This window comes from Acartia tonsa, chromosome 4, assembly GCF_053477335.1.
Source record: "Acartia tonsa isolate MP-2025a chromosome 4, ASM5347733v1, whole genome shotgun sequence".
NCBI lineage: Eukaryota > Metazoa > Arthropoda > Copepoda > Calanoida > Acartiidae > Acartia > Acartia tonsa.
Genome location: NC_137263.1, coordinates 39,501,231 through 39,515,318, shown reverse-complemented (window position 1 = coordinate 39,515,318; position 14,088 = coordinate 39,501,231).

The window sequence follows — 14,088 nt, the reverse complement described above, 5'->3', positions numbered from 1 at the left end:
GGGGACACTATGTCGACTTTTAATTGGGTCTTTGAATAACAGCCAATGGCGTCAGAAATACTGCCGAGTCGCTACAAAACAGCAGAAATCAATTTGCTAGTAGACGAAAAAGGTTCCTACTACTTGGACCAGGTAGTTGTCTGGATAATACATCTATACTTTAACATTTATTAAATGGACTAACGTACACACCCGAAGTAATAATGATGACGCGGGAGCGTACGCTTTTTAAAATGAGTTATCAGAATTCTTTGTTCGTCATGATGATACATCAATTATTCCTTAAATCTGTCTTCCTCTCTGTGTCTGTCTGAAAGTTTGTCTTTTAATTTTTTTGTCTGTCATTAAAGTTAGTTGTCATGTGTCTTTATATACAAACTAGAGGCTGCAACCCCTTGTGGTGTCTCTAGGCACACTTTACTGAGAGACCTCCAAATCACATAAATAAGAGAAAAATGTTTAATGTGAGGTAAGGTTTAATTTTTCTTGGAGTGAATTTTTTTGGGAGGGTTTTTGTACGCTCACCCTAAATAGTCCCTTACCCTACCTGGGTACTGCAGTGGTACAATTAGACATCCTGGTACTTTTGTACAATAATCCACCTGATTATGTATCTGTCCACCTATTTGTCTTTAACTCTATTCAAGGCTGTCAAATTTTCCGACGATTTCTCAGTCTGTTTAAAATATAATGAAATTTATTTTTTTGTGGATTTTTCTTTTCATTTTGAAATTCAACGTGTCCGTAAAAGTATAAATTTTAACAATTTTCTTATTTTGAAGTACTAGTTAAAAATGCAAAACTATGAAATCAAAAGTAACTTTTCCACAAAAAGTTTTTTTCTTCCTATCACCAATCCCTGTCTTAACTAACCCCTGTGGTAACCTATCTAAGCGTGTAACCGGATGAAAATTTCAAAACTGAACCCTTTTTCAGAATAAAAAACTTTAAAATTATGCTGAGTTGTTTACAAAACCTTTTTTACCAAAATTATTGGTATTTTCCTTTAAGCTTTGCTGTAAAAACGTACCAACCACAAAGTTTAAATATCTAAACTAAATAAAGTATAGTTGGTTTTATGTCATTCCTATACGCATATTGTATCAATAATATACAGTCATGATTTATATCGCCTAGAAATTGATGAAAGAGTTCACGATTGACAAAAAATGAACATGTAATTTGCGTCGACATTAAGAGAAATATAAGGTATTAAACTTTCCACATTTTAGCTGTATTTTAAATTTTATTTGATTACAGCTAAATTCAATAAGAAAGGGCTAAGCTTTTAATCAAAAATTTTCAGACAAGGAAAGTATTGGTCATTGGCAGGATTAAGGCCATTTTTGGGAAGGTTGATCATTGATCAACATTTCCACCCCTCCATGTATATATTTACATATATAAAAAGTTAACAAGTCACATTTTCCCCATACTATTACAGATAGACTGATGGATGGACAGACAGACAGAATGATAGAGTAGGTTTGCTACTAAAAAAGTAAAAAGTTTGGACGGTACAGGCTACAAATATCCAAAATAAAAAAGAGGAAAACGCCATATTATTATTCCTTCTTTATGTATCCATCATGAATATATTATAACAAGGATGACAACATCCATAAAAGCGAAGTACTGAAACGGTAGGACATACGGACATTAACACTTGTATGGTGTCAGAACTGAATAATCAGAATATAAATGTATAGTAGTCAATGCAAAATTGTAACTAAATTTGTTGAAAAACTGATTGATTCAGGATAATGTTTATGGACATACTTACATTTTTAGGACTTGATTATAGAGTTGCTTCGCTTATTCCATTATACTTTGTTGTTCCAGGAATCAATATACCAAAAATCAGATCAATCGGATGATTAGATCACATAAAAATTTGTTGTTAAAAAAGTAAAAAAATCAACATGTTTAAAATGGACGTACGGACATTTTGGTGATGATTATAGAGTTGCTACGCTTTCTAAATCGTACCTAACTATTAAAGGCATCGCCATGCAAAATTTGAAATCGATAGGACAATTCTAACATGCCTAAATTAACGAAAAGAGCTATCCGTTACGGACGGACGTACGGACGGACCGACCCTAATTATAGAAAAGCTTCGCTTTTAATAAGTAAACAAGAATGACATAAACATAGTAGCGAAGCTTTAAAGCTTAATAATCAGAAAACTTGGAAATTTAGTTTAAAGATTGCTTAAAATGCTTTAAGACGTAATTGCAGAGATTTTCAGCATTTGACATTATGTCTAATCATCTTAGAAATCACCATTTTAACGTGTTTAAAGAAAGCTAACGTTATGATTTTTATGATGTTTGTTACGTAACACAAATCTCAATACAAGGTTTACAATGAATTAGATGATTCTAACATGGGTAAACTTACCATCTAAACCTGCTTTACTGACGGACGTACCTCTTGTGTAAAAATCTTCGCTGATAGAAAAAAAAGCCTCGAAAGGAAAAGGAAATTGGTTCAAGATTTTTGTTTAAATTTTTGGTAGAAAAGTTTATCTAAAAGGAAACTCTATAATTATTTTTTGTTTACACCAAAAATATTCTTTTGGCCTAGAGTACTCTATCCTATTATATAAAGTAGTAAAGGTTTATTGTCTGTAGTTTAAGATTTTAATAACTACTGAACTGATTGAGTTCTCCTTCTTAGGGAAGGTTCACATAAGTCCCAGGATGATTTGGGGCTATTTTATTTTTAGATTTAAGCTTTGGGACAGTTTAAGGCCCCAATCTTACTTAACCCTTTGAATAGAGAGCCCTTATTTGTTATAGTCGCAGCAGCTAGCAGCTAGTGACTATTTAAAGTACTAATGAAAAAAACCTTAAACTATTTTTTTTTTCACCAAAGCATCTTAAAGATTAGGTAACGTGTATCTGTGATCGTGATTTGAGGCACGTTAGAATTGTACTCTAGATCTCAAACCTTGTATTAACATTTCTGCTTAATTACATTGAAATAAACTTTATGCTCATTATTTGATTTTTTAAATTTTGATTCCTATGGCGATCAGGCTTCTGTAAAAACCCGAACTATAGTTATGTTGTGTTTTACATATTGATTTCTTTATTTGAGCTTTTGTAAAGAAATTTTTTGAATGCCAAAATTTAGACACTATTCGCTTTTCTTTATATCTATATGTAATATGTAATGGTTCAAACTATTGTAACCTACATAGTAGCTCTGCTCCAAAGAAGCGCTGATTTGTGTATTACAAAGATATTGTAACAAATATAAAAGAATGAAAGCTATAATCTTTGCAAACCTTAAAAAGAAGCAATCCTAATCCTTAAAAAATAGTCACCTTATGAAAGAATTTTAAAGAGATTTTGTTTGATTTTCTGATAACCTGATTTGCCAGGATGTATAAGAAGCTTACCTGAAGATTTTAGACCAAAGCTATCATTTTTGGATATCTATAATACAAATATAATGCAGTAATTGTTATCAAATAATTTTAGTTTAAGGAATAGTCTCTCTGTGAGAATGTTTTATTAGCGGAAGTTGCTCATTTTAGTTACCCTCCGTCTGTCTATCTATCTATGTATATATCTATCTATTTATAAATATATGTCTTTCTATCTATGAATATGTCTATCTATCTACTATGTCTATCTTTCTATCTATTATCCTGTCTTAGACTTAAGATCTCGTTAACAGCTTCACCTATTGGATTTTATTTCAGAGATTATACCTACTGGTCCCCCAAGAGGTAAGGGGTGAAGACACTTTTAATTTTCCAAAGTGACCTATTAGATAATCTAAATGGCGCCTTGTTTCATAAGATCTTAGACATTTTGACTGATTAACAACATCTGATAAATTATTAATTCTTCATTATTAAGGTGTGAGTTTGTTTGTATATGTTTGTTTTGAAGAGGCGAGCTACTCTAAAATTCCAAATAACCGTCTCTACGTCTGAAACATTCTGGATTGATTTCAATTTTTTGTGGGGATTCCTCTAATAAATAGGTATCAGGACTAAAACTTTTCATTTTTTTCAATAAGATTTTTTTGTTTCATATTAAAGATATAAGGCTAACTTTTTATGTAAAAATTTCTCTGACTATTAAGCAAATCTTGTGTAATTGACTTTGATCGTATGACCATCAATAATAATAAGATTCCCTTGAATCTTTATCATCTACTCAATAAATATTTCGATCTGTCTGACTGTTTTCTTGGCATTTATATAAATGATTTTTCTATGATTCGATACTTCGATACTTATGAATGTTATCATCCTTGTTGTGTGTGTATGTGTATGTGTGTGTGTTTGTGTGTGTCTGTGTATGTATGGGAGTGTGTGTTTCTAAGATGCCATAATTGATGTAAATAAAGAAAAACAAAAATTATCAGATTATTTTGATAAATCTTGACCCACTGTTTCGACCTAATACATAATAATTAAATGATCTTAATAAAAGTTTTCTAGTCTTTTATATCCTTACTAGCGGCTTCGCCCCTAGCCTCTAGGGGCTGAGCCCCTAGAGGATTGATCAAACAAATTTATCATAGTTTAGAAATTTAAGAAAAAACTAAATTTTTTTTTGGGGGGGGATTTAATTTTAGTTTTAAAAAGAATTTTTTTTTTTTTGGGGGGGGGTATTTCTTTTTTTGGGGGTGTTGTGGGTGTTCCACCCCCAAGAAAATAGCTATAAACCTTCCCGGGACCTATGAGAAGCTACCCTGTAAAGGACAACTCAATCGGTTCAGCGGTTAGCGAGATCCTTTGCTACAAACAAACAAAGAGACAGACAGACATCGTTCTACTTTGTATTATAGATAAAAGTAGATGTCTGACTGTGTGTGTATAGCTTAAGATCCCGCTAACCACTGGACCCTCCCAAGAGAAATTGGCCCTGGCAAAAATATCGCACACCCAAAAAATTATTTTTACTTTTTCTTTTTAAAACTCAAAGTAAAAGTCGAGGATAGATTTGCCGACTCTCCTCCTATATTCAAACTGAGAGAATATTAAAAACGTAATGCACGGTTATTAAAATAAAAAAATCATTGGCGCGGGCTAACAAAACTGGTATTGATTTTATGATTTTTATTTAGATAGTCGTGGAAAATTGTCTGTAATACGAAGCTATACATGATTGGCTGAGAATTGGTTCTTATCCTCCAGCGGATATTAATCGGTTCCGAAGCCATGCTGAAAAACAATGAGTGTTACTTAAAAGTTAAAATTGTACAAATTAGTTAAAAGTAAGTGTGGCTATTTCAAAATCAAATAGAGATATACAAAATTGAGAGGGGGAATGTTTTGACACCAAAAACTTTACAATAAATGGTTGTCAATAACTCCCAGCTGGATAGTTTTATGTTTTTGACATATAGTCGTTAAAGATCTATGTTTTCATTTTGAACTTTTATCTCAAAGTCCTAACTTTGCATGAAAGTAAGACAATAGGAGTGGCAAATATCATTCACCTGATATAGTAGTCCAAAGTACCGGCTTTGACGTCTCTCGTTATTTTCGGTTTTTAGAACCTCATTTGATCATGTGACTTCCTTTACAACTAACGGGTGCAGTGCTTATGCAAATGTGTAATAGATATGTAAAAGTGGGTTCCATTGGAATTCAGCCAACACGGGATTCAACCCACGGAATTCAGTCCAGCGGGATTCAACCCAAAGGAATTCAGTCCACACGGGATTCAACCCACGGTATTCAGCCCATACGAGATTCAACCCACGGAATTCAGCCCACACGGGACTCAACCCACGTAATTCAGCCCACTTGAAATTCAACCCACATAATTCAGCCTATATGAGATTCAACCCACGGAATTTAGTCCATACGGGATTCAACCCAATATATATACAAATTTTTCATATTTTTTTCTGAGATTTTTTCTCTAATTTTTTCAAATTTTTTCCATAGATATTTTTTATAAATGTAAAACAAATTTGATTAAATTTTATTTTTACAAATTAAAAAAGTATTTTGAAAAAAAAAGATATAAATTGGGTTGAATTCCGTATGGACTGAATACCGTGGGTTGAGTCCCGTGTGGTCTGAATACCGTGGGTTGAATCCCGTGTGGACTGAATTCCGTGGGTTGAATCTCATATGGGCTGAATACCATGGGTTGAATCCCGTGTGGGCTGAATACCGTGGGTTGAATCCCATGTGGGCTGAATCCTTTGTGGGCTGAATTCCGTTGGGTTGAATCCCGCTGGGCTGAATTCCGTGGGTTGAATCCCGTGTGGGCTGAATTCCAATGGAACCGTAAAAGTGAGTTAGAGTTATGTACTTTACGAAAATACATCTAATTCAACTTTCTTAGATCTAGTAACGGTCAAACATATCTTATTCATAGAGTAGTTACGCTAATGATTAAGACTTGACTTAGTGACGAACCAGCTCAGGTATCTAAAGGGTAATACAATGGCCAATAAATTGATGTATATCCTCAATGTTGATAAACAATATTACCCTTTCTGTAGCTTACAATTTGTGGTTGAAACGTTTGGACACTCATTTTAATAAACCAACCAATCAAAATCCATTAAAAGTCCCTAAAGTTGTTCAGCCAACGAATAAGAAAACGTTATTTTAAAAATTTGGGGACTAGTGTAATAAACAGCCCATTGTCCCCTCTCTCTTTGCTAACGAACATATCTTAGTAGTAGAGTAGCTATTCCATTAATAAAAGTTTTACAAATTTATACAAGCCCACCAAGTATATGACTACAGTTATCATGCTTAATCCAGGTTTGAGAGCAGATTCAAATATAAAGCATAAACACTCTTATGTAAATATTATTCTTTCAAATAAACACAAGAACTCGAACGCACACGGGAGGTTGCAAATAATTCTCTTCTCTTTGAAAAAGGTTCCAAAGGCTGTAAATTGTACTGATTCCTAATGTTTTATAAACGTGTTCTCTCACTAGTTGGCCTAAAACTATGGAGACTTTTATCAAATCTTGATATGGTTGCACAAACTAGCAGTGTCCAAACCTTTCGACAAATAATCTTAATTTGCAGTTCCTACAATCTTGTATATCTTGATTGTAGGAGGGGGGGGGGGGTTGTTTATCAATTTATTGTACATTGTCTTATCTCTTAAAGTTCCCAAAGTATTTAAGTCAACGAATGAGGGAACATGTTTATAAAACTTTGGGTACCAGTATAATTTACTGTCCAGTCCCTGATGATTTAAGAATTGGACCTCCAGTCATCTTATTAATAATTCCATATTATATTTTAAAGAGAGGAGACACCTTTTCAACTTCATTACAGTATTATTTCCATCAATAGTAAAATAAACAAATTATTTCATTTTTTGAAATTGGGGGGGTTGAAATTTCCATACTGATTTTTCTTTCCCCCCAAGGAAATAGCAGAAAATTATCCTATGACCACTAAGTATATTCCCTGAAAAGTGCAGTAGCCGAGATCTTAACCAACAGGCAGACTGACAAACAGTCATCGTCCCTATTTTAGAATAAAGTTAAAGACTTGGCTTATAAACAAAATTGCGTGTTAGAAGCTATTTCGCAAAAAGAAACTATCTATGTGCATGTGAAAAATTGGGTCATTATTTAAAAAGTCAATAATTTAGCTTAGTTTTAATAGGAAGTCCATTAAAGTTAATGTTTAAATATTAATGATTTTCCGGATAGATACAAAATTAACTCATATTATTTGATATACAAATCAGAATTCAGCCGTTTGCTCCTGGCATTAAACTTTTTTTAGATTGCTTATGATTAAGTAAACTCTTTTTATTGTATGATTGTTGTCTATAGAGTGAGATTCCCTTGGAAAGGCATTCTAATAATTTGAGATGTGAGGGTTTTTAATCTTCACCATCCCTCCTACAAGAACCTTTAAAGGAACGAGTGGTATATAAGCCTCTTGCATGATTTTCATTAGAAGGGGTCATTAAAATTTTGCATACCACCCCCTCCGACTAGGAATTATCATATAGACGTAGATTTAAAACTAGTTGTAAATTGTGACTGCTTATAAATTTTAAATTATTGGACAAAATATAAAGGAAGCAACCCATTAAAAATTAACTATATCTTATACAAAGATCAATAATAATAATTTGAGGAAAAATATATAATATAGCATATGAAAATAATATTATAACAGTAATAAATTTAAAAATATGTCTTATATTCTTTTTAATTTCTAATTGTTTTATATAAAGAATGATTACAATTTTCTTAAAAGAGATATCTTCCAGGCCATTCTTATTCTTTAATACTTCTGCCATTTTTTAAGAAGGTTGAAACTTGAAAAGGGGATTTTTTGTCCACCATTGTCTTATCCTTAGATATTATGCTATATAAAAATGCTATAATCCACCTACTGCCAAATCTTTTTTATATAGTCAATCCAGCATAAGATATAAATATTTCTTCGTTATAAGACTTTTTGCGGATTACCTTACTTGTAGGGCGAAAAGGGCTTTAACATTCCAATAAATCAAAATCATCCTCAAAGTTCACACACCCATGTGCACGTCACTAAATAAGAAGCTTTGGCGGACGGGATGAGACACTCTTTACAAGTCCACAAGATGAAAAAACGGTTTTCTTTAAGAAAACCTATTAAGTTTGGGTTCCACCCCCCCCCCCCCCCCCTACACGCTTTTCATCACAACTATCTCTCTCTCACTCTCACTCTCTCTCTCTCCCTCCCTCTCTCCCTCTCTCTCTCTCTCTCTCTCTATGTCTCTCTCTTTTCATACTGTTTGACTACTAAAAGTATCATAATAGCGATAATAGGGTAATTTTGGGAAATATTGAGCAAATTGCTGACATGTCTTTAAACTAACCTAGTTTATAAAAGCATAGAAACTCCAAAACTAAGAATGATCCACGTACCGTGCGTTTATACGTCGTACATCCAACATACACAAGTTATAAATATAGTTCTTAGAAACAAGAAATATAACATCAAAGAAGCGAAGTAGGCATTTAAGTAGCTAAAAAATTTAAATTCCATCCAAACGGTGAAAGTGACGGAAAGACTAACAAAACTGGGTGTTGATGTACCTGTTATGACAAGGGAAAGTTGCTATTTTCCTTGTCACTTATTGGTCAGTTTGTTCATCCAGTAGGAGGGGAAGGGATGGAATTAAGGGGAAGGATGGGTTTGATTTTTATTTTAGCCCTATACAAGTTTCACTTCATTAGAGTACATGATAATCTGTTGTTGTAAGATCCAAGTAATTATAAATTCATTTTAACAAAGAAAGTTGTAGGCCAGCTTTGACTTCGCTCTTATAATCAGTTAAAGGTGCTGAAACTTTATTATGTTACAGTTTTGTAGAAATTATTAATATTACTTTTTTCTTCCTTGCACTGTGATGCCAAAATGAATCTTAAATGGAACCAATTAAAAAAAAGTATGATAAAGAATTTAGATTACCCCATTCTACCCCACAATCAATTTAGAATTTGGTGACCAAAACTGTATTAGTTGCTGAAGCACATGACCTGCAGGCCCATAATTATGCCTCAACCAACCCCAAGGCCATGTCATATCTACAATAACATGCCTTGATATTAATCTTAAAACAAGGAAATTCTTGTACATAGCTACCGCACACTTGCGATAAGCTTTTTGTTGAAATGATTTATTCGTTTTACAGAAATAATCATACATCATATAATAAGTAAAATAAGAAATAAATGATAAATTAGATATGTGTTAGTAAGTTAAGGGTTATGAAATATTTATAACTAACATAAAAAAAACTAACTACACAATTAAAATGATAATGTTTGAATTGGTTTGGTGTTCGTGTTTCAGTTTGTTAAGAGTTGATTGGTTTCATTGATAGCAAGCATTTTGGGCAGGAGTAGACTGTGGAGTTGGAGGTTTCCAGTTTAAGCTTACTGGGCATTTTTCGGGACTTACAAAATTGAGGAAAGGTCAAAATTGTAAGGTAGCCTACAAAAAAGGCTACAAAAGTTCTTGCCATGGATTTCTAAATTTCACTTGACGTGTACCGCTCCGATAAGCTAACAATGTTATAAAATAAAAAAAACAGCAAACTGCAATACAGTACAAACTATGAAGACATACTTCCAGGGAGGGAAAGGATATTGGGTTGTTTATTACACTAGTCCCCAAAGTCTTGTAATAACGTTTTCTTATTTTTTGGCTTTACAACCTTGGGGACTTTAAATGAATTTTGATTGGTGGGTTATTATTTGAATGTCCAAACGTTTCAACCACTAATTGTAATCTACAGAGGGGGTAATTTTGTGCATCGTCATTGTGGATATACATCAATTTATCAGTAATTGTCTCATACCTTTGGATCCCTGACATGCTTCAGTTATAGAAAAGATTATTTTACAATATTAAAAACAGTTTTATTTTCAATGTTTAATGAAATATTCTGGAAATAAATGATTTTCAGAAAAATAAAGTATACACTATACAGGTGCTTCTTATAAGATCAGTTTTTACATTTTTCTCTTTTTTTGATGATCAAAACAAGTATTAATAGAACATAAAAAAATATGAACATTCAAAAATATTTTTTCTTTTGAAAAAAAGTACTTTTTTTACTTTGTATTTAAAAGAATCAAAAATACAATTTATTAAAGATTGATATAAAACTTAATCTTTATAGGTTAGAGAGAGAAAGGAAAGAAAGGACAATGGAAGGGGGAAGGATAAACTGTAAAACATGGGAGGGAGAAATTTTGGGAAGGTGGAGGGAGGGGGTGGGGTAATGGCTTGGATTTAGATTAAAGCTTTTGTATTGACCCCTGTTTTGAATTTTTGAATTGTTAATTGCATATTGAATTCCTTTCCAACAGAAACCTTTATGTGCTCATAACAGTGAGGTATATAAACTCAGTGTTATGTATATAGGAAGGAAAATCTTTTCCAGTATGGCTTTGAAACCGAGTAATATACACTGGATTAGAACCGGTTCTCAGCAATAGTGAAAAATCATGTATAGCATCATATTACAAACAAAGTTCTAACATATTTTTAAAATCATAGAATTAATACAAGTTTTGTTAGCCTGGGACTTCGGCCTCATGGGGCTATCAAGACTGGTTTTAATCTTAAAATCCTTTTAATATCCACGGACTCATTTGCTTAACTTCAACAAAATTGGTGTGTAAAAGTTCACAGACTATAACCTAGTTTTAAAAGATCTCTCTACGTATATACAAAAAGTGTCAATTGCTATACTGTGTATTGTAATAGTATAACATTGGATAAAACTTAACCTTTTATCTCTCCATATATATAGAAAATGTCTCATTTGCCACACTATATAATAATTCACAGACTATAACCTGAGATAATAACGCCCTTTCTTTTTTTAAAGCGAACTTATTCTATAATTAGGGTAGGTTCGTCCATCCGTAAAAGATAGCTCTTTATATTTATTTAGACATGTTAGAATTGTCTTATCGATTTCAAGCTTTGCATGATAATTTCTATAACAGTTAGGTACGATTTAGGAACTCTAAAAGCGTTACCAGAGAGTCCCTCCGTCGATTTAAAACACGCTGATTTTTAACTTACAAATTAATGTACTGCTCATTAAGTTCTGAGTTATTGTTCGTTTGTCTTTCCTGATTTTAGAGCTTCACTTTTACGGATGTTGTTCTTCTTGTTAAAACATCTAATCAAATGGATATTAACTTTTAGTATTTATATTGACTAAAGACCTAAAATGGGAACAATAAAATAAAGAAGTTTTTTAATTACGATTAAATAAACACTGACATTGGAAGGGTATTTTAGGTGTGTTGCACTTCACCATAAGAAAAATAAGAAAGATGCACCCATAAATTTCTGTGCACACCCCTCGACACACACTAAAAGATACACACACAGACTTTGACATTGCAATTTTTGTCCAGATTGTTATCTTGAAAGAAAACTAGAACAACAAAGTGCAAATAGGTAGTTAAGATTCTTTTTGTTACTTGAATACTAGCGGCTACGTATATATAGGCCTATAGGGGAATTAAAGGTAAGGGAGGAGATATCGAGCTCCCCCACCCTCTAATTTTCAATTATGGGTTTAAAAAGAAGAACTATTTGGGGGGGAGGTTCATTTTTTTCTAGAGGTGATTTCTCATGGGATGGTGAAGATACCCTCACCTTTTCTCGGCCTATAAGAAGCTGCAAAAAAAGGAGAACCATATTGGTTCAGTAGTAAGCAAGACCCTTCGCTGCAGACAAAAAAAGCTTTCTACTTCATATAATAGAATATCATGAAAAGCCTAACGCAACTATTTAAGATGTTGCACGATTACAAGAACGGAATTTTTTTTGTAATTATAGAGCAGGTGTGCTACTATAAAATGATGTAAACAGAATGAAATCAGAGACACACTAAGATAAAGTCATCTTTTTGTAGTTAATCATGTAAAACTTAATTTACAGATGTATACTTTCTATGTGTTATCAAGTTGTCATAGAGTTTAAATTAAGAAAAAGAATAATTTAATTTTTTTAAATTAGATTGTTCGCAATTTTAATATTCTTAATAAGGTTCCCTATTTAGTTGCCTAGAGCTGAACTTATTCAACAAAGCATAAAGGTTTTTTTGAGCTCTCAATTAAAAAATCATATAGCCACAATAAATATGAGTTTTATATTAAACAAATGAAAAATAATTTCAAGCAAAATAAATTAATGCAAAAACTTTAAGCATATTATAGTGCATATAAAAAAATGACGTCATACAATAAAAATTACTAATTGGGGGCCAGTATACATTTTAATTGACCAATGGTAAAATGTATACTGGTCAATGGTCATTTGTATTGTAAAACGTCATTTTTTATAAACACTATAAGCTGCTTCCAAAAACTTTCACACACCGTAAACATTTATAAATTTCATATTACTACATTCTTAGTGTGTTGATCTTCTTATTTTCAAGATCAAGTTTGTCATTCCTTTCAGGGATGAAAAAACACGAAAAATTTAAAAATACAAAAAAATATTACTAATCTCATCACTAGAATCAAATAATTGTATATTTCAATAGCAGCGTAGCTACTTTAAATTATCTAGGGTATGTCCGACCACCCAACCGACCGAAAACCACATTTAACAAAATCATTTCACTGTATTGATTGATGTAGAAAATACGTGTATATTTGGACAAAGGAAAATTTGTCTTCAATTTAGAGTGATATTTCCCCTGTCATTTAATGGTCAGTTCGTAACTTCGTATATACAGTAGGAGGGGAGGGGATAAGGTAAAATGGGGGATGTGGATTCGTGGAACGTCTTTATTTTAGCCTGCTACAAGTTTCAATTCATGTACATGTACATGTTAATCTTGTGTAAGATCCAAGTAATAATAAATCCATTATTGGTCTCTTATGAAAATAATTGCCCTGAGGTGAATTCTTAAAAAAAACTTTTGGCTCACTAAAATCAGTTTGCCTCAATAAAAATTTAGTGAGGCGAATTTTTTTTTTAAGAATTCACCTCTGGTTATAAATAAGTTTTAGACATATTCACCTTATGTTCGCTACTGATGTTCATATTTCTCCTTGTTTGATTATCATTTGACACCACTTAAAAATCATTTTTTCCTGGGAGGGAGGGAACATTGGGCTGTGTTTTACACAAGTCCCTAAAGTTTTGTAATAACAATTTCTTATTCGTTTGCTAAAAAACTTTCGAGACTTTGATTGAATTTCAATTAATTGGTTCATGAAGTTTAGTTTACAAACGTTTTAACCACTATTTGTTTTCCTCTGAAGGAGTAATTTTGTGCATCATCATTGGAGATGTACATCAATTTATCGGTCAATGTCTTATCCCTTTATGTTCCTGATTTTTTTAGTTCAACAAATTTACCAGGTTAAAGGAAGCCTGCAAGAATTACCACGCTTTGACTGCTGAAAGACTGCCACAAGTAGACCCATTACCCCAATTTTGAAGCCTTCAGCTTCTATAACAAAAAAGTTCTAGGCATTTTAAATAGACATTTTATATACAATGGAAATTTTGAAAGAAATTCAATGCTAATGTTAGAAATTTTGAAATTAAACTACGTGGCCTAGAAACAAAATTATAAG